Source organism: Cebus imitator, unplaced genomic scaffold, assembly GCF_001604975.1.
Source record: "Cebus imitator isolate Cc_AM_T3 unplaced genomic scaffold, Cebus_imitator-1.0 Scaffold22, whole genome shotgun sequence".
Taxonomy (NCBI): domain Eukaryota; kingdom Metazoa; phylum Chordata; class Mammalia; order Primates; family Cebidae; genus Cebus; species Cebus imitator.
Window position 1 is genome coordinate 3,084,954 of NW_016107337.1, and position 24,012 is coordinate 3,108,965.

The window sequence follows — 24,012 nt, forward strand, 5'->3', positions numbered from 1 at the left end:
AAAGGCATGCTCTCCATGAGTAAAGAATGAGCTATTAAGTTACTGAAAAACCTAGGTGAACCTAAAATGCATCTCACATGTGAAAGAAGCCATTTTGAAAAGACTACTGTATGATTTTATTTAGATGACATTCTGGTAAAGAAGGATAAAACTACAAAAACACTAGACATATCAATGGTTACCAAGGGTTCCGAGCCAGGACAAAGGAGAATTGAGTAGGTGACACAGGGGCTATCTTATGACGGTGTAAATATTCTGTCTGATACTGTAGTGCTGGGTATGTGACACCATGTTTGTCAAAATCAACAGAAATTTACAGGGTAAAAATGGTAAATTATAATTTAAACAAATTTAAAAAAATAGAGATCATGTGATCCAATATAAAATACAAATGGTAGCAAACAATGTAACTCCATTACAAATATAAGAAATAATGTCACTAAAAGTGGTGGGAAGAAACAGTACTGATCAAAGCAATTTGAATATGTTAAACTAAAGGCAAAATAAACTGTACATAAGCATTGTTCTCCAGTTGATGAAGTTGCTTCCCATATGATATAGATTAATGATTCTGAAATCTATATGTATTTGTAATGGATTTGAAAAATTAGGTAATGGATGAGAGAAAATGGGGATCATGTTTCTTAATGCTGGAGTAGGAGATTACAGACTGTCAAAGGAAGAAGACTAAAATGATTCATAAGGTAAGGAATTAAAATTAGATACATAATTCTAATCCATAATTAAAATGGATTAGAGTTATAAACTCATGTTCAGCTTAGTATATATACAAATATAGATAAATATAAATGGAAATATTTGTAGATATGTGTATATACATGGGTTAGTATATTCTTATGTATTTCTTAAATCTGTCAGCTGTGAAAGGCTAGAAGAAAAAATACCCTAAGGGCAATAAGTGTACCTAGTTCCAAAATTTCAGTTTCTAATTCCATTCTCCAGTAAAGGAACCATGATTCCAGGAGAAATGGCTGATTCTAAGTGTGAAGCAAGGAAGTATACAAGATGAGCCTAGAGTGGCTTGCAGTGCCAGAAAGTAAGAAAGTACTACACAAACACACACACACACACACACACACACACACACACACTCTGAATGGATTATGTCAAAGGGATACAGAGACCAACTGAAAGAACTTCCAGGCTGGAAAAATTTGAGCAAGAAAATATGAAATACAACGTTGGGTTAAAACCCAAAGTATAAAATATCCAAGAGTCCATACAGATATAAATACATGACTGAATTTAATAATGATAATAAAAAGATAAATATTCATTTCTGAATAATCCCAAGTAATTTAATAAATTGTTTTGCTCTCAAAGAGGTAGAGTGTAACTCCCTACTTCTTGCCTTCTTTCTAAGGAGTACAGTATGGAGGGTGGAAGGGAAGTAACTTTACAGTGAGGAAACCTAACAAGCACTACCTTAAATAGCTGAACAAGACTAACATCATAAGTAGTAAGTCATGTTGATAGTAGGTACTCAACTGTAGTATAATGATAATGGCAATTTTCTATTAGGTTTTCATTTTAGAAAGCCATTAACCAAGCACAATCATAAGAAAAACATCAGACAAATCCCAACTGAGGATTAAAATACCTGGACTAGCACTCCACAAACTGTCAAGTTCAACAGAGAAAGAAATGTCTGAGAGAAATATCACAGTCAAGAGGAGCTCAATGAAATGTGACAACCATGAGTAATGTGGTATCCTGGATAGGATCCTACAACATGAAAAGGATATTAGGTAAAAACTGAGGATATCTGATTAAAGTATGTACTTCTAAAAATGACATAAGGTAAAAAGAAAGGATATCTGATTAAAGTATGGACTTCATTAATAATAATGTTTAAATATGAATTTATTGATTGTAACAAATTCTTATGTAATGAGGGATAATAATAGAATGTAATAATAGGAGAAACTGGATACTGATATATATACACATTAACAAGGCATAAGAACAATGTTGTAAGAGGAACATACTTGCATGTCATTTCAGAGAAGAATGAGAAAATGTTTGGCTATAAGTGAAACATTCTTTTATATATAGAAGTTTTACAACAATTATTAATGATACATCATTCTTGCTTCTTAATAAAATATTGTCATACTGTAAAAATTATATTGCAATATTTTCAAACATTTCCATGAGAATATGATATATAATGCTTCATTACTTCCAAAATGCTTTAATACCCAGTGACACTGACTTTTCAATATCTAACTCTGAGTCACCTTATTTATTAATTTAAAGGTAATACAGATGCATGTCTGATAAGATGAATACATTCTAGAGATCTAATTTACATCATGGTGACTATAGTTAATGGTACTGTGTTGTATGTTCAAAATCTGCTGAGAGACTATATCATAAGTGTTCTCACCACACACACACAAACAAACACAAACACAGACACACACACCACAAATGGTAACTGAGGGGAGTGATCAATGTGTTAAATAATTTGATCATAGTGATCATTTCACAATGTGTATTTATACCAAATAATTACATTTTACATGGAAGTATATACAGTTTAATTTGTCAATTATACCTCAATACAGCTGAGAAAAAGTAATCTAAATACAGAAAAGTGCACACATCTGAAGTGTATGTCTGGTGAATTTTCAAAAGTGAGCACATACATGTAACCAGCATCCAGATCAAGAAACAGATCACTACCAACATTCCAGAAGTGCTTCGCACACTTTGGATGAGAAGGACAGGGAGGGCAGAGAAGGCTGCATGAGACAATGTTTGAGATAGATCTTTAAGGAAAGCTTGTGTTTTATCAAATGGAAATAAGACATGGTAGCAAGAGCATTCTAGGTGCAGACAATTAAATGGGAAAACCATGCATATGCATTCTGGGAATAAGGAATAGTAAAATCTGCCAAACTCTTTGGTACATAAAGTACATACAGTTTGGTACATACAGTACCAAACACTTTGATACTGTATGCTAAAACTCAAATTTGGGTTTTCCATAATTTCTAGATGGCTCCAATGATCATATTTTATTTTATGTAATAGAGAGGAATTAGAAATAAATTTAAATTCAGAAGTAACCTACTCTAAGATGATAAACCAGAAAAATTACAGAATAAAATGAAAAGGAACAAGATGCAGAAAAGCTAAATAGAAAGCCATTACTTCTTGAAGTTTAGTTTCTTCCTGGAAACCAGTAACATGATGCAGGTATAGTGTATGTATCAGAATCTGTGAAGTGTTACAACTCTTTGAGGGAACTTGATTTGTCTTCTAGTCTTTCCTAAACAAACATATGCATCTACAGAAAATATGACTCTAGATCTCTCCTTTCATGCCACTGATCAAGTCAACCCTGGATAGAAGCAGATTATAACTCTCTTTTTATATTCTTGAGAGGAATTTATTAGTACAACATGCATGTGATCCAAATAATATTATAAATGTAAATCTTAGTGACCACACAGTATTCTTTAAAAGTCTCCGTTAGCACTAGAAGGGCTCATATGAAAAAGTTTACCTGAGAGAAATAGACAAACAAAAGAATAATAACCTGGAGATGCAAATACATATTAACACAATTCTTTCTATGTGTTTTGCATTATTCTTCCATACATAATACTAAATTCAAACACCTATATATTCCTTACATAATTGATTAGTTCAGTGGAAGAGAGATCCACACATATAATATAAGACAGCTATGTATAATCTGGCATTTTCAAATGCTTCAACTGATTCTGTAGAATCATAAGGGTAAGATATATTTCTGTTGAAATGGCTGAGTGTTATAGGATGGAGGAAAAGGAACAATTTAATGGAGAACATTTCAGGCTTGAGGAAAACATGAACAGAGAAACCCTTTCCACAGAAAAAGGAGGGAAATCTTTGTATCCAAGAAAGCTATCCGATATACACAAAAATGCAATAAAAACTATTCATCAGGATAAAATATGGTATAATGGTGATTTTGCATTATACTATTGATAGTATAGATACCTAGAAACACAAAAGCTCGGTCCAAAACTGCTTCTGGGAAGAAATTCTTGTCACCTTGCTTCCAGGTTAATTCTACCATTTGAAGAATAACTATCTACAGTATATGGCCGAAGGAAGGAGACCTGTAGATTCCTTTTACAGTGAACACATTGGCAAACAACACGTTAGATGGCTATTTATTATATAATTATGCTTGTTTTCATTTAAATGTAAATGTGATTGAGTAATACATAAAAAAATAGAAGTAATAGATTTTGTTTAGTCACATACCAAAATCTGTATTTAGTGGCCTAACTTTTGGCAGTCTTGGAGTCACATAAAATGTATAGACGCTGCTATGTCTCAAAGAGTTGAGATATTTTTATTGATTTTATGAAGTTCAAGACATCATGGAAGTTACAGTTTAAATTTCTGTTGCTATGTTAAATTGGTATTCCTATGTAGTAAAGAATTTGGCCAGGCTTCATTCCTGGTTCCTGGGAGGTAGCCTCTAGAACCTTGGAATTTTCTGAGTGATAGGCGTATCTTTTGTATTTGAAGTGTTTCATGTTATGATGATGACTCATGGAGGATCCTTAATAGTTTATACTAACAAGATGACTCAGGATGGGGTCTGGCTATACCAGAAAGATGGACCATGTGATTAGATGATTGAGGCTTTGAGACATGCAATATCAGCTTTACCTCTGGAGAGGGAAAAGGGTGCTGCAGGTTGACTGTGTGGTCAATTATTCCTTCAATCAAGTCTATGTTATCAAACCTCAATAAAAACTCTGAATATAGAGTCTTGGGCAAGCTTCCTTGGTTGACATACTCTGCATATTTTATATATCAGTAAGCCAGAACATATTCTGATTCCACAGAGCGAGAAAAATGGAAAATTTATGTTTAGAACCCTACCAGACCTTGTCCTATGAATCTCTTCTTATCTAGCTTTGATTTGTACCCTTTTTCTATAATAAAACTGTAATCATAAGTATACTGTTTTTCCATATGGTGTGAGTCATCTTAGCGAATTATTGAACCTAAGCAGTTAGCCTGAATATCCAAATTTGGAACCAGTGATTTAAAAGTGAGGATGGCCCTGGGTACCTCAAAACTTGTGGCTGGTGTCTGAAGAGAAGGCAGTCTTGTACAGGACTATACCCTTAATCTCTGAAGCTTATCTGAATTCTGTGTAGTTGATATTATAAATAAATATTTGTAGGTAACTTTCAATACCTTTGTAACAGACATCTTTTTGCCAACTATAAATTTTACAATTACTTTTTTTCTGACCTTCCCAATACCAAAAGAGAGAAAAGTATTATCTATGGAGACTCAACCACTAAATCTTGGTACTATACATATTTCTTAATTTCTTTTTTCTTATGGCTTATAGGAAGTGTCACATAAAAATAATACAATTAGAGTGAATACACTTGATTTTCAGTGAAAGCAAACATCATAAATTCTGAAACTAAGAGAACCTCATTATTACTATAGAGCTCTGTTTATTAATTAAACAAAATAACAGAGGTTCCAATATTAGCTCATGCTAGGGAATTGTGAGCAAAAATGCCAACAAGTTTAGCTTTGACTCAGACCACTACCTCTTAATCAGAGAATCTGGAAAATGGTCCCAGGCCTAATTAAAACCATAAAATCAATGCAGGCATTTAACAACTATATCTGTACTACTGGACCCAAATGCAATGTCAGGGTTAAGTTCAGTAAGTTAAAAGACATGTGTTTCATCTATGATTTTCAATATTAAAATAGTGTTTGAACACAACTGTAACCAGCAATCATGCTTCCTCCTTCTGTCCACCTTCATGCTCCAGTGACCGGAAACTCTTGACAATTTACAAATAGATAGATGCTTCCTGGGACTCTTGTTATTTTCTGATGACATAAAAGTGTTTTCTTGGTCCAAAATAGAATTAAACAAACTATGCAAGCAACATAAAGACATAAGATTTAGCTTTTTCGTATAAAATAATGCAGATCAATTCAATCTAACCTCTTTCATATAAGTCCTATAAAATGTAAAACTGCTGAAGAAAAAGTCATTAGAATACCAAGAACTTAACTGTGCACAGTTTGATTGAACTCTTTTGGAAATTACTGAGCAGAGGTTCAAGAAATAAGTCATTTATAATATGCATTAAAAACAATGCAAAACAATAAAATGGCATTTTGTCCAGCTGAGGTACCGAGTTATTCAGAACTGCCTGTAAAATCTTACTCATCAGATTAAATTAAGATTTGGTAAACACTTCAAGAATAGACTATATTTAGAACCATAGTAACTTACACAGCCCAGTAACTAAATAGGTTTATTTACCATTTATGTATTTGAGAAGTAAAAAGGTATTTTATTACAAATAGAGGTATGCTAGAAAAGAAGTTTTTTTTATGTCAGTAAAATATGGAAAGAACAATCTTGCAGAATTTATATGCCTGCTAAGTGATTTGAGAAGGAGCTTTGTATTACTGAATGCACTCTCTTATTTTAGCTAAAGATTTCTAGCATATTAGAATATAATGAAAGCTGAATGTTGAGCATGGCCGACAAAAATAAGACATATTTTGAAATTGACAAGAAAAACTTTACATATATTTTATAATCTACATTTTAACTCATTTATTGCCTCCCACCCATATATATCCTAGTCTTCAGTAACACAATTGTCTCTAATATGCCATGTGCTGTCAAGTGGTGTAGTCTTACCTAGGTAATGTCTTATTCTTTCCAGGGCCTTTTAAATGAATGACTCAGAGTCTTAAGTGAGCTGAACCTTAATGAATAAATTCCTGTAGCAAGGTCTTACTAGCATTGATGCAGCATTGCCTACTGACGCTCGAACTTCATGACTTGAGATTTCTGTTGGCAGCCAACAGACCCAGGAAAACAAATGAACAGCAGCAGGCCTACAGTAATACATGCTTTAGGATAGTATGATGATTTAAAAGATATGCTTAACAAGGTATTATACCTAATTTAGTATTTTCACAAAGTAAGTACCATGTTTGTGATAATATTATTGAATGCCTCATTGAATTTGGAGGCATCTTCTGGTCTACTAAGAAGAATATGATACTCAAAGTCTGAGTCATTTGGACACTTACCAATTTTACTTTCTAATTTATACAAGGAAACGTAAAAATTACTTCACAAAGTTTTATGTGTTAATGATTTTATTTAGTTCAGTTTTAGTGGGGAACCAGGCAGATGACACAATCAGTTCAAAAGATAGGTCAAAAAGTACAGATTTATATGGAATGAAGAATAGTTGAAACGATGCACAGAGACATGAAACTGACTTTCTTCATCCTGGAAGAGGAAGTCAATGGAACTTTCAACAGAAATAATAATTTATTTTGATGGCTATAAATGAGGATTATTTTGCATTGCTCTGAGTTATCTGCATAGTAAAGAGTGTGAGAGCCAACTAACAGAGAAAGGATAGGATCACCTATAAGGATGTGTTCCAAAAATGCAGTTTTTCATTAGAGGCGTCTAGGAGACTTTTCTTCCTTTTACTATTTTGCTTATTTCAGTTTTCGCAACAGTCTCCCCTATGTGATTAAAAAAAAATACTTGGTGAAATAATATTCTTGAGCACAAATTAAAGCTGGTCTCATTAGGTTTGGCTTCATATATACATGGAGAATGTTAATTTTTCAGATAAGTCCTCTTACATTTACTTTGCTGAAATTTTTTGTAAGGAAACAGAGCTAACTTGTAAAAGCCCTTATTATGTCCTATCCTGATTCTAGAAATCAAAGTCTAGGAAAATCTCTGAACCATATTTTGTCCATGGTACCTATATATCTGGGAGCATTTCTCTCTTCTCAAAGTTCCCCAAATACTCTGAGGTCCTTTGCCTGCAACGAAATAATCTTCCTCAGCATCTCTAAAACTGAGAACCTATAAATCAAGTCAGGTTTTTCTGAGAGGAGTTTATAACTTTTGACTACAAAGAGTAGACCTCTGTTCTTTAAAGTAGCTTACCTTTCTGATTAAATGAGCATCATTCTCAAATGTGATATTTCAGACAAGGCATTGGTCGCTCAATGAATAGTTCCCTTTATATTTTGATTTACAACGGACAAATTCTTAATGAATCTATCTATGCAAGGAGAATTTCTGATTTGGAAAAGAGATGATAGTTAGAAAAAGATATTATTTTTTTATTTTATTTTATTTTATTTTGTTGAGACAGGGTCTCATTCTGTCGTCCAGGGTGGAGTGCAGTGGCACAATCTCAGCTCACTGCAACCTCTGCTTCCTGGGTTAAAGTGATTATCTTGCCTTAGCCTCTTGCATAGCTGGGATAACAGGCTTGTGCCACTATACCAGGCATTTTTTTTTCTTTTTTGTGGAGACGGGGTTTCACCTTGTTGGCCAAGCTGTTCTCAAACTCCTGAGCTCAAGTCATCTGCCCACCTCGACTTCCCAAAATGCAGAGATTACAGGTATCAGCCACCATGCCCGGCCAAAAGATACATTATTTTTAAATGTTTCATTTCAGTTTACAAAAACTGAGTATACCACATTGTTGTGGTTTCCAGACACTGTAAGAAGCAAATTGTTATATATATATATATATATATATATATATATATGACATATATAGATGACATATTATATATGACATATATATAGATGACATATTATATATGACATCTATATATATATATATATATATACTGTTTTATATATATACTTTTTACCATATATATATATATTTGGTAAAAAGAACATTAATGTATCATCAACACATTCCAAACAAATAAAAGTAAATAACTACCTCTTATCAGCTCCTTCACCCCTGTGCAATTAATTATTGTTGAGCTGAGTTTTGGGTGAGTAGTCTTATGAAATTGTCTGTTTCTTGAATAAATGTTCTGGGAAATTCTGACTTAGTCTACCAAAACAGTATGAAAGTTTTCTAAGAGATATCATCAGTGTCCTTTCTGAAGAATCTATTCTTTGAAGTGTCAGTGTATTGAAATTCCTAGTACTGTAGTTTTGCATGAGGTTCTGAGGTAGGCCTTCTTTGTTCAAGCAAAGAACTTTGGTCTGTGGCTGATTGCAGAACTTCAATGACAGCATGGGAGTAAAACAAAGCTTACCTGTAGATGGCAGAGAGTTAAAATGGCTGTGATTAAATCAATTACTGATAATTTTCAAATTAAAAGATCTGATGAGAGACAAGGAAATCTGGTATTTTTTGCGGCAGGCAAAACAAGGTAATAAAGTCATTTCAAATGCATTTTAGGAAATATGTCTTCAATTATGGTAGGTTTTATTTTGAAGATCACAGGGAATATTTGGTCTAGTTTATAAAACAGAAAGACCTAATTTTAATGGAAGAAAAGTTGATTTAAAACATGCGATAATCCTGAGGCATTATACATCTATACAAACTGTAATATCATATTATATGGAATTATATAGTATACTGAGTGCATACCAATAATTTAATAAGAGTATCAACTAAAGAATTTTTTTGATTGTGAAATAGGTCCTAGATATTTTTGTCTTTATAAAACTCTATAGGTAAGTCTGATGTGCATTTCCCAGTTGAAACCCACTAACCTAGAAGATACTAAATTCAAATAAAAAGAATTAAAGTTGTGAACAAGTTAACATTTTTAAATAATAACTAAAATTATGACATAACATTATGCTGTGGTTACCTATTATCATTAGGCAAAGCATCACCAACTGTGATATATAAGAAAATTTGACAGAATGTTGATACTAACTACATCAGTGTTTTCCTTGAGTTTAAGATACAGTATGAAAATTAAATACACTGATAAATCTCTATGGGCTTCTCATAAAGCATACAACTTCTAAAATATTTATATTAATAACATCACTACCTACATAACTTAAAGAAAACTAACCATATCTTCTGATTCAATAGCTCTTCCATTTTAGCTTATCAATAGTAATGTATAAAATAAACCTAATTATTTGCAGCATCCTATTAGATGGTGAAATAACAAATCTTTGTAATTTTTCTTAGGGACATTTTGAAGTATTTAAAAATTAGTTTTTAGTATAAAAGGTATGTTAAATATTTTATTTTATTTTTTCTACAGTTGTGATGTGGGGAAGCCACAAACAAAAAATTGTTAGAAGAGATTTGAAGACAATTAAAATAGAATTGTAGTTTCCTGATAAACAATATGTGGCTACTCATTTTACTCAAGTGACAATAAAACATTTAACAATAAACATACAAGTTAATACAATTGTAAAAACCTTAGCTCTTTTATAGGGGAGAAATTTTGTGTTTTTCTGAATAATTAAGGGCATAACAAAGCCAACATAAAGAACAAAAAATTATTCTTGTAAGTCATAGAGTCTAATAAGATTATACAGAAAAAAAGAATATTTCTTCATATTACAATGGCAATAAGTAATAAATCATGGAAACAAATCCACCAAAATCAGGTAGGCCTTGCTAAGATTTAACAAATAACTTCCCAGACTCAGATATTATAGGTAAGGAAAAATAAAATTCACTTTGAGATTTTTGTTTTTTATTACACTAATTTATATTCTTTATGATGTAACAAACTGATATCTTACTTTAAAATATATCTCAGGGCCTCTGCAAGTTTAGACTAATTTCATAATGATATGGAAGATTATTCATGTATCAGGTACTTATTGCTGCCTCAATCAAATGAATCAATAAATATATATTTTTTAAATTCTTAGTTCAGTTCAGGCTTTAGCAAGGTAAATATTGATAGTTTTTCCCATAAAGGTAAAGGTTTTTAGGGGATTCATCAAAGTTTTAACTTGTACAGACATTTGAATGTAAAACATGTACATGAACACACACACACTCAACCCTCCTTTTCTTGAAAAGCAAAAAGAAAGCATAGTTATATTTCTATATCACTATTTCTCCTAAGTATAGTCACAACCACTTACAATGATTATAACTTTTAACCGTTGTAACTCACTATTAGTAGGTTAATCATCCTGGTTTTGGTAGGTTTTGACACTAAAAGTCCTACATTGCAAGAGAACCTCTTAGCTCCAGACAAATCCACTGAGACCTGTTTTTCATATGCCAGCACCTCAGCAGTCTTGCAGAGCTTATGGCTGCATGGAACACAGCTTCCTGAAACTACAATTATTTTGTGCACAGCTTCTCAAAATGGCAAAATTTAACAACTTTGTTAACTTGGCCCACGGATGTAACTTATTTGTAGCATGTAAAAAATAGGAGGCAATTTTTTTTATAGCTTAAAATTATACTTAATAGTCAATGATGTTTCAACATTTTATCTTCTCAGGAAGATTGCCGTATTCAAGTGTTGTCTATTAATTATCTTGGTATCAGTCAAAGATTTTAAATTACCTGAATATCTTGGAAATTATTTTCAAGTGGTTTTACTGCAAAATATAGTTTCTGCTGATTTTTTAAATGTCAGAATATTCAATTTAGTTTAAAATGAATTTGCATTTTTTATATCTTTGAATATTAAATATGATGAATGTTAACTTATTTGACCATCCAACTTAAATACATTTATGGAAACATACCCAAATTGAATAAAAATTTATGTTTCTATTGTACTGAACGTTGATAAATCAGAGTAGGCACAGTTTTTTTTTATTAAACTAAAATTATTAAATTCATCTTGTTTGTCAAAGTTTTACTTAATTTCTGTGAATACTCATAACATTTCTGAATTAATTTTCACAAAAATGTAAAGTATATTTAAAGCAAATTAAAAGTTTTAAAGGTTAAATTTTCTTTTACTTCTGTGAATTTTAGGATTATTCAACTTCATAACCATTTATTGATTTCTATAAGCCAATTGAATATTTTAATTTAAGAGCCTTTGTAGTCTAAATTATTAATACTACTGTGGAGGAATTAAAATCATTCCACAATTGCACAGTGACAGACAAGGCCTTTCTGAATAGCAGACACTTAGAAAAATAAATGCACAAAGAGATTGTAGCTTTAATTCCATAATTCCCATCATGGGTGAAGACTTAATATAGAATCATAAAAACATCACTCATTCTTGTATCAAAGAACTATTCTCCTTCCCAAGGGACATAGGATTCTTAACTGAGTTAAGCTTAAATGGAGAGACAAACACAAAACACTAACTAAGCAGAGATATTCCATTACCTCTCATCCAACAGAACATTTCTATCTCTAAATCATTAGTCCATTCAACAAATATTTGGAGTATAAAATTGGATTTTTTCTTTCTTTTTTAAATTTTAGAGAGTGTTGCCCAGGCTAGATTGCAGTGGTTCGATCTTGGCTCACTACAACCTCACCTCCTGGGTTTAAGTGGTTCCTATGACTCAGCCTCCTGAGTAGTTGGAACTACAGGTATGTGCTGCTACATCTGGCTAATTTTTGTATTTTTAGTAAAGACAGGGTTTCACCATGTTGTCCAGGCTGGTCTCAAACTCCTGACCTCAAGCGATCCACCTGCCCCAGTCTCCCAAAGTACTGGGATTACAGGTGTCAGCCATGTTAAAATCGGATTTCAATCATTGCTGCCACTGATGGGAAATAGCTTACTAAATGTAAGTTAATAAAACCAAAGTACATTCTAGAAGGGAAAATTAAAATTTGATAAAAGTAGATTACATTTTCATGTGGGATTCACCACTGAGAGCCAATACATGACATCCCTAAGCTTAAAAGCTCAAATGAAGAGCAGTGCTCTGGAAAAAATGTCTACCATTTCTCTTAGGTAAATTCACTGGGCATCTCATTGGAAGGCCTTGAAAGAGGTAGAAGTCATACAATTATATAAAATTATTATATGATCCTTTCTTACAGATTTTTTAATGAGTAAAAGTTTTTTATGAGTAAAATTATGACTCATATGGGTAAAAAGTTACCTGTAGAATATTTAATTAACTTCTGATTAGTGATAAAATTAGGTAGATGTTATAAACAAAGCCAGAACATCCTATTAGTTCAAATTTATTGATATAAAACCATATTGTATAACATGCCATCATGCTATTTTATAGTTAACGAAACTTACAAACTAGTGAATTTCCACTTTTAAATTCAAAATTTAATATTTTTGATTTTATATTTTAGTTCCAGAGAGATATTTGGGTTTTCTTACATTTTGAATATATTTGTATTTTGGCAGTTTTATGCATGCCCCAAATTCTTTTATCATCATTGATTTTAATATTCATGCTAGTGATCAATTTAAAATTGACTTTAAGATAATCAGATTCCTTAATTTAGAGGATATTTCTTTACTTTCCACTTAAGACAAATTGTCAATATGACCAAAACCTGAACCTGACCATTAGGCAAAACTACTGAATTACCAAGATTTCAAATTTTAGCTTTTTAACTCAAACCATGGTTTTTCTATTGTATATGTTGATGGTAATTGATACCAGGAATTCTGGTTTATACTTGCAACTTTACCATGGTTAACCTAGAACATGCTACATATGAACCTCAAATAGTCCTTTGCCTGTAAGTACTGCAATCAAACCTAAATACTGACTTTTTTCTCTTAGTACCATATTACTAATCTCGGCCTTCTCAGTGTTACCACACTAATAGTAAGAAGAGTCACAGAAAGACAAGGAAAGACATCAAGGAGAAGAGAATACTTTTCTTTTTTAATAATATCAACATCTAACTTGACTCAAGCCAATTTTATTATAATGCAGAATACAGGAGAACTGCCAAGGGACTTATTGATGGAGTCATTTTCTTCTCAGTTCCTGGAAAGCATATCACAGAATTTGCTGTGCCTTTTCTAATGGCTATAATTATCTACCTGTTACTATTTTATTTAAGAAGCAACCTGTTTAATCCATTAAACTCAGAAATGGCCTGCAACGTTAAAATATTAACTCAGCAAAAATTTGCTGATGCAAGTTTTTATATAAACGCATTTTATTAAAAGCATTTTAGTCAAATATTTAAAGAGATACATTTAGCCTATTTTGCTTATGAAAAATGCCAATCACATAAACTAATTTTCAAAGCCAGTTCTTGTTGTCAAACCAATTTTACTCTGTTAGAAAACTAACACCAGTTTTAAATTTAAATAGCTATATTAAAATTTATTTTGAGGAATATTATAAAATGCATTGAAAACAAAATTACAGAGAGTTTTTGAGACATGTTATTAAAAGCATTCAAGCCAAGATGAGATGATAAAAATTTAGATTGACCATATAATTATCCAAACTAGAATTTTAAGAAGACATTATTAGTAATAATGACAGAAAAACTGATGTAAAGCAGAAATGTTCACGTTTAATTGAAACATATTATGATTTATTCATTTTATGACAAATAAGAAAGAACAAAATAGCCAATATACTGATGCTAAGCACTTCATTTAAATCAATGCAACATAATATACAGCTAAAATTATTATATATGAAGTGAGAATTACGGGGAAAAGGGATTTTCCTTCGTTAATCACAAACAAGGGCAGTGTCAAACTGATGTAAAAATTTAGTAATTTTTAATAAGAATTATTGATAAAATTAGACATAATTCTAAAAATATCTGACATTGAGACTGATTTTTTTTATTTAGCACATAAATGAATTATATGCTGTCAAACCAAACAATATATTTAAGCAGGGCATTGTTTTAAGCATTTTTAACATTATTCAAAATTTTAATCTCCATGTCAGCCCTATAAGTAAATACTTCTACTATTTGTACTTTAAAGGTGATCAAATTAAGGCCTGGCAAAGTCGAATGACTTGTTCAACTCATTCCAGGAATCATGCCCAGGCAGGGGTTTCCAGCTAAGCCATCTGGCTGCACTTGCAGGGTTAATCATGGTACCCTCTGCTACCTTTGGTTAGTCACTAAAAAGGGTCCTCCAGAACAAGGATTTAAAATTATCTGCTTGGTGCCCACAGTGTTCTTTTGCATTCTTGGGCAATGCATGGTGCCAATATTAAGGATTATTGAAGGTCATGCCTTTATTTTTTAAAATTGGAAAGGACAAATGAGATACAGAAAAGCAGAAAGTATGGTTTGCCTCAAAGCAATGATCTTTGGCAGATCAATTATGGGAAGAGTTCACACAGAAGTTAATGATATGGACACTGATTACATTAAAACATCAGGAACCCAAAAATCCCTTGGAGATTCTTTAAGTGCCCCCTAGGGTACAAGTACTTTAGACAGAAGACTATGTAGTAATATTTAGTGGTATAGGACAAGGCTAGCGAAATTCCTGAAAACCATTTGTTACTTGCTTCTGAAAGCAACAGCTCTACTATGGTTTATGTATTGATTCTGTTTTTAATTTTTACCTATATAGTATCTTAAGTAAAAAGAAATTTTATATATACTCTCCAGTTACATTGTGCTTTTGGTTGTTTGTCATTTAGCTTTTTGTTTCATATTAAAAAATTAAACAGAAAAGCCCTCTCTGGCCTGCTAATAATTTAGTTAAACTAAGAGTATTTGTTAATAAACTTATGGGAGGTTATAGATATAGATATAGATATAGATCTTGTAGGATAATTTCTTAAACTCTTGGTGAAATTCAGGTTATGAAAACTTCCAAAGAGAGTCAACCAGAGAGGTTTTACCAGACATTATGAATTATTCAGAGTAGCTTCCATTTTATATGCCTATAAATATGTTTAGTATTGTTCTTCTAGTGTATAAGAAAAAGTTTAAAAAAAAACCTGAAAGAAGAAATTAAGCCTAAAGAAGACTGCAAAATTAGCTTAATATATTGGCTAAATATAATGCAGAGAAATGCACTGATCCTTTTTAAGAAGTTGAAAATGGTATTTAAATTACTTTAATTTCTGTTGCATTCAGGTAGTAATGGATAGAAAAAGGTAGTTTAAATATAATTAAATGTGCTTTACAATTTTTGAAAACTAATATATCCTGAAATTAAATAATTACAGTTAGTATTTTCAAAGATTTATCTTAAAATATAATTTTATCTAATTCTATTATTCAACAAAATAACAAACTATGTCAGAATGAAAATTACATTTACTATACAGTAGTATTACTTTTTCTTTGACATACCTCCCCCCTTTTTTTTTTTTAAAGAAATTCTATTTTGTAAGGAGTGGACTATATTTGTTTATGTATATAACACGCAATGGAACTTCTTTGATTCCAAAAGAGACCATAGTGTCTGCCTGAATTGGAGGATTTTTTTTTCTCCACTTATGAGGTATTAAAGAACATCTTGCAGAGATAAGTAAGAAATTAAAAGATAAAAATCAATGTGTAAAGTAATAGGTCTATAATTTAGGATATCTGAAACCCTAAATGGTATTTAGTAGCATTTTCTGAAACATAACTGATTATTAGATCTTCATTCTGCAGTTTCAAAGATCTTGTTAATGTCTATTCAATAAAAGTCTTGATTGCAACCAATTTTTAAAAGTAATGAATTTCTGTCTCCCCTATGTAAATGACTAAGCTGGATGGACTAGTTATCCCATGATTATTATGAGATTGCGGATGTAATTGTGTAATTTTCTTCTAAATTAGAAAAATAAGCTTTACCACATCATGAAATTATTTTACAAAGAACATTTGAAAACACTAAGCTATATATTTTTATCCTCATTTCTCCAAACACAAAGCTGATTGAAGAAAATACTTATGGGATTTTAGATGTATATATAGCCTATTACAATTAACTCAAAACCATATTATACTACAGATTGTTTTTCTCAGTAACTTCTGGGTTTTTCAAATTTCTAAATATTGGTTGGAAAGCATGCTAATTAAAATGACCAAATGCAAATATCACTACAAACTTCACCATCTGCAGTGCCACTGATATTTCCATGTACTTGAATCATTAGCTTCTTCTCTGGACTCTCTTACCTAAAGCTTTTTATCTTGACTATTGTGATTATTCAAGTTAACAGTATGATTTTTCCATTTTGTCTCAGAAGTCCTATGTTTCCCTTCATAAGTCATTATTCCAGGCAATTTTCCAATTTAATATTGGCATTTTCAATAAATTTAAATATAATTAAATAGAAGTTGAATTTGTTACATAAAGTATCATTAATTAGAGAGATGAAGCGACATGAGTGGACTCATTTATCCTTTGCTCATTCCTTTCTCCGTCCCTTTTCTTCACAGTTCTTAGAATTTACCAAGGGCTTGTCCTGAAGATACAAAAAAAAAAAAAAGGAAAAATTTGTCTAGGCTAGGCCTGTAGTAGCAAACAGCAATCAAGCAGAGAAGTGCCCAATTTAATATCTAGACTTCACCTATTATTTTATAAAGCATATCCACAGCACCTACAATAGTTAGTATTGCATGTTTCACTATTTGATTTTTAACCCACATTCCAAATGGCTTTTACAACAGTTATGATAAAATGATAATTGCAAAGGCATTATGTAGCTAAATGAAAATGCTGCAATGTGATATTGAAATGCAGCCAAAGGACTGAAAATTCAGCATTAAATTAGAGATAAGAATTCGAGACTTACAATGAAATACACGCACGCACACACACACACACACACACACACACACACACACACAGACAGAACCAAACTCATTTTAACAAAAAATTAACAACTAATTAACTTACTGCTGACCAGTCCTGTTCACTTGGGAAGAGCAATATTTTGTCTAAATTCAACTCAGTAATAAACCAACTAATATTGCCAACTAGTAATAAACCAAGTAGACCTCTGACAAACATCTGATTCTCTCTGATCTATCTTTGTTCTTGGTGGACTGAGAGATATGGTAAAAATCATAGAATTTTCTTTTAACTTTCCTTGCAAATATATTGTGGATAGAAAGAAAAGTGTATGGAATTTTGCTCTAAAATAATGCCAAGCTCTAGCCAATCATGTTAGTAAAAGGAACTGAATAGGTGAAAGGTTTTATATTCACTTCTATAATTCCTTAACACTTATATAATTTTAGAATCTAATTCTACTATCTTAATTTATACAACATTCAAGTTGAAAATTATTTTAAAATAAGTTTTCTAAGAATATCAAGGAAAATGTTATTGCCAATCATCAACTTTACAGATAAATGTTAACACTTTTGATCAGTTTGCTACTTCTACTCCAATGTTGAAAGCAAGCAATATCTGATTTTATAGGACTTGTTAGTAATACCCATCATGCGATGTGTGGTAGATACAATTCCAAGATGGCTTCCCAGATTCCCATGAATACATCCTATGTACTTAATTCCCTTTGAGTGTGGGCGAGTCAGTATATATAATGTGATATTTCTCCCTTCATTAGGTTACTAAATAGTTTAAAGTTAATCAAAATGGTGATTATTCTAGGTGAGCTTTTAAAACTCATCTAATCATGTGAGTTTTTAAAAGCAAGATAGTCTTACCGTTCTTGAAGATGAAGCCTCCATGTGTTATATAGCTTCAGGGTGATGCATTCTGCCAACAAAAATGTCAGCTGAGGAGAGAACAACAGTAGGCACTCAGTAAAAGTTTTTTGAATGAGCCTATTTCTTGATATACATGATGTAAGAGAAATTAGTTATCTACAATAAATATTTAAATACTTTCTAAATGTGAAACAAAATCTTTAATCTTCACTTGATATGTAAAAATAGTTTCCTCAAAATAGGACTGAGATTTGAATAACCTAATCATAACCCTATATTTATTGTATTTGTTTAGGCCTTATGTTCCCTCTAAGTCTTGAAATCCTGTGTTTCTTATCTACTTCTGTGCCTGATTTATAACACACCCAATTAATGCTCATGGATGGCTTATTGAGCCCACATTTATCTTTCTTTATTTATAAATCCTAATAAAACTATCAAAAAATATGTAAATAATGAAGGTGATGGTTGTGTCAAGGAAAGAAGGACAGGGCAGTATTAATGGTCAAACATATTAGGAGGGATTTTGGAAGAGAACTATAAGAGAAAATGGTAACTTTACAGTAGAGGAGCCTAGCAGATACCACACTAGAAATTTGATAACCAAAATTAATATAATAAATAATAGGATATGTCTACACCATAGACTGTGATAGATGCATTGAGAAAAGCACACTATCAGGTAAAAACACATAGCCTCAATCTAATCATGAGACCACATCATACAAACACTCATTGAGGGACATTCTAAAAATAACTGGCTTCATCATTCCAAAAGTGTGAAGGTCATGGAAGAAGAGGGATAGAGTACATTTCATATGTTAAAATGTATTGAAATTTGACAATAAAATACAATGAGCAATCCTGGCTTGAATCATAAGCTAGAAAAAGGGCATTAGTGGGAAGCCATCAAGATTCAATTAATGTCTCTAGATTGGTTAATACTCCTATATCTATATAAACGTTTTGGTTTTCAAAGTTTTACTGCCTTTGCATAAGATGTTAGTACTGGAGAAAGCAAAGGATATATGGAAACACACTGTATTATTTTTTGTAACTTCTCTTTTATTAAAAAAAATAATTTATTATATATGTCTTCTTTTGAAAAGGTTCTGTTAATATCCTTCACCCACTTTTGAGTGCTTTTTTTTTTTGTTCTTGTAAATCTGTCTTAGTTCTTTGTAGATTCTGGATATTAGCCCTGTGTCAGATGGGTAGATTGCAAAAATTTTTTTCCCATTCTGTTGATTGCCAGTTCACCCTAATGATTGTTTCTTTTGCTGTGCAGAAGCTCTGTAGTTTAATTAGATTCCATTTGTCTATTTTGGCTTTTGTTGCCAATGCTTTTGTTGTTTTAGTCATGAAGTCCTTGCCTATGCCTATGCCCTGAATGGTTTTGCCTAGGATTTCTTCTAGGGTTTTTATGGTGTTGGGTCTTATGTTTGTCTTTAATCCATCTGGAGTTAACTTTAGTGTAAGGTGTCAGGAAGGGTTCCAGTTTCTGTTTCTGCACATGGCTAACCAGTTTTCCCAACACCATTTATTAAGCAGGGATTCATTTCCCCACTGCTTGTTTTTGTCAGGTTTGTCAAAGATCAGATGGTTGTAGATGTGTGGTGTTGCCTCCGAGGCCTCTGTTATGTTCCATTTGTCTATATCTCTGTTTTGGTACCAGTAACATGCTGTTTTGATTACTGTAGCCTTGCAGTATAGTTTGAAGTCAGGAAGCTTGATGCCCAGCTTTGTTCATTTTGCTTAGTAGTGACTTGGCTATGTGAGCTCTCTTTTGATTCCATATGAAGTTTAAGGTGGTTTTTTCTAGTTCTGTGAAGAGGGTCATAGGTAGCTTGATGCAGATAGCATTGAATCTATAAATGACTTTGGGCAGTATGGCCATTTTCACAATATTGTTTCTTCCTAACTGGAAGACATATAAGAGGCCAAAAAACATATGAAAAAATGGTCATCATTAATGGTCATTAGAGAAATGCAAATCAAAATCACACTGAGATACCATCTCCTGCCAGTTACAATGGCGACCATCAAAAAATCTGGAGACAACAGATGCTGGAGAGGATATGGAGAAACAGGAACACTTTTACGCTGTTGGTGGGAATGTAAATTAGTTCAATCATTGTGGAAGACAGTGTGGTGATTCCTCAAGGACCTAGAAATAGAAATTCCATTTGACCCAGCAATCCCATTACTGGGTATATATCCAAAGGATTATAGATCATTCTATTATAAATACACATGTACATATATGTTCATTGTGTCACTGTTTATAATAGCAAATACCTGGAACCAACCCAAATTCCCATTGATGGTAGACTGGACAGGGAAAATGTGGCACATATATCCCATGGAATACTATGCAGCCATAAAAATCTATGAGTTCATGTCCTTTGTAGGGACATGAATGAACCTGGAAACCAACATTCTCAGCAAACTGACACAAGAATAGGAAATCAAACACCACATGTTCTCACTTATAGGTGGATGTTGAACAATGAGAACACATGGATACAGGGAAGGGAGCAACACACACTGGGGCCTGTAGGGGGGAACTAGGGGAGGGACAACAAGCGGTAGGGAGTTGGCGAGGGATAACATGGGGAGAAATGCCAGATATAGGTGATGGGGATGGAGGCAGCAAACCACATTGCCATGTATGTACCTATGCAACAATCCTGCATGTTCTTCACATGTACCCCAGAACCTAAAGTGCAATAAATATAAACACTTAGAAGCCAAAAAAATTACTTTATTGAAGTATAATTGACATATGAATTATTGGACATATTTAGTATATACATCTTGATTAATTTGGGGATAGGTATATACCCATGAAACTATCACCACAATTAAGGCCATAAAAATAACCATGATCTCTCAGAGTTTCCTCCTGATAATTCATTATTATTTTTGTTATTCTTTGTGCAGGCATAAGAAACTTAATTGTACCTTCTTAGCAAAATTTTAGTATATACTAAATTATTAAGAGATGTGAGTTACCACATTGTATAACAGTCACCAGAACTTAATTACCTTGTATAATTGAAACTTTGTACCACTTACCTTCTATTCTCCTTTCCTATAACTTTTCCATGACTCTAATATTTTTTGCTTTTATAAGAATTAATAATATTTTAAATTGAGGATAATTTTACATACTCACTAGGTACATAATAATGTTTTAATACATATAATATATAGAGTGACCTAACAGGGTAATTAACATATCCATCGTCTCAAACATTTGTCATTTCTTGTGTTGGGTACCTTCAATAATGTCCTAGCTATTTAAAACTATATATGTTATTGTTAACTATAGTAATCCTGCAACAATATAGAACACTAGAACGTATTCCTCCTATCTAGCTGTAATTTTTTATTCTTTAACAAATCTCTCTCTATCCATTCTCTCCTTGCCCTTTCCACATTCTGGTTTCCTCTCTTCTACTCCCTGCTTCTATGAGATCTGTTGTTAGATTACATATATGAGTGAGACCGTGCAGTGTTCCTTTGTTTCTGGCTTACTTCACTTACCATAGTATCCTCCAGTTCCATAATGTTGCCACAAATTACAGGATTTCATTATTTTATGTCTAAATAGTATTCCATTTTGCATATATGCCATCTTTTAAAAATCTATTCATCTGTTATTAGACAACTAGGTTAATTTAATATCTTGGCTATTGTAAACAGTGCTGCAATATGCATGGGCATGCAGATGTCTCTTCAATATAATGACTTCCTTTCATTTGGATAAATGCCTGTGTATTAGTCCATTCTCACATTGTTATAAAGAAATACCTGAGACTGGGTAATTTATAAAGAAAAGAGATTTAAGTGGTTCATGGCTCCACAGGCTGTACAGGAAGCATGACGTTTTCTGCTTTTGTTGAGACCTCAGGAAGCTTACAATCATGATGCATGGTAAGCAAGAAGTGAGGCATCTTATGTGGTGTAATCAGGAGTAAGAGAAGAAGACTCATATTTTTAAAAGAGCAGATCTCATTAGAATTCACTGTCACAAGAATAGCACCAAGAGGATGGTACTAAACCACTCATGAAGGATTCACTTTAATGATCTAATTACCTCCCACCAGACTCCACCTCCAAGACTGGGGATTAAAAATTCAACATGAGATTTGGGCAGGGACACAGGTCCAAACCATCTCGGCCTGGTAGTGGGACTGCTAGATCATATGGTAGTTCTACTTGTAGTTTTTTGAGGAACAACCATATTGTTCTCCATAGTAGTTGTATTATACTATTTTACATTCTCACAAGGGTATATAAGTGTTCCCTTTTCTCCACATTCTCACCAGCATTTGTTAATTTTTATCTTGTGGATAATAGCCATACTAACTGGGATGAGAAGTTACCTCACCGTGATTTCAAGTTGCCTTTCCCTGATAATTAACCATGTTGAACACTTTTTCATGCATTTGTTGGCCATTTGATGTCTTCCTTTGAGAAATATATGTTTAGATCACTTAATCATTTTTAAACCAGCTTATTTGTTTTGTTTGCTGTTGAGATATGTGAGTTCTTTATATCTTCTGGGTACTAATCCTCTGTCACATGAGTAGTGGTTTAATCTTTTTTCTCACCCTGTAGGTTGTCTTTTCACTCTGTTGATTGTTTCCTTTGTTGTGTAGAAGCTTTGTAGTTTGCTATAATTCTACTATTTTTATCATTGTTGTCTGTGCTTTTGAGGTCTTATTCATAAAATCTTTTTGCAGGTCAATGCCCTAAAGTGTTACCCTTATGTTTTCTTCCAGTAGTTTTATTGCTTTGAGTCTTACATTTAGATCTTTGAGCTTTTTTTCTTTAATTTAAACAAATATGGAAAGCTTTATTTAAGCAAAAACACATCCAACTACAAAATACTCAAAAATCTAACAGAATCATTTCTACATTTATTCTGGAAACAGTGTAGTAAGAAAGGTAATTTGAGAATTTCCAAAGATGTTCTTGCTAGCCATTATTTATGGCATATTACATGACATTCTGATATCAAGCTATTGCTGACTTAAAAGTTAATATGACATAATTTTACAATTGTGCTTTCACTATGATTTTTAACCTTGGATATTATTGGTTTTAAGCTAACATTATGAGTCTTATTGGTTGTCACTGTCACAGATCTGTAGATATGTTTAAATTCATCAAGCTAGGAAGATATCAAAATATTAACAATCTTTAAGTATAGTGAGAAGAAACTGATTTAAGTGTTAACATTTCTAAACTTGAGACTCTAACAGTAAAAATAAAGTAATCTGAAACCTGTTTCCATGGGAAAAACAAAACACTCTGTCTGGTATTCTTGTATAAAAAGTTTACTAAATATGTGAATATCATAAAATGAAAATATCACACTCCCTTCAATTTCTTTGGCCTTCACAAATTCAATGTGAGCTATGATCCTGTTCAATAATACCTTTGAATGACATTGTGCGTCTTTAGAAAAATCAATTACGTTGTAGCATACAGTAGTTAACATTAGTTCTTTCATTGCTATGATATATCCTAATTTTTAAAAAAGAGAAAAAAATCAACCCAAAGAAATTTTTAAAATGTTTGTTAAAGCAAACATTTCATTTGGTTTTCTTTCTTT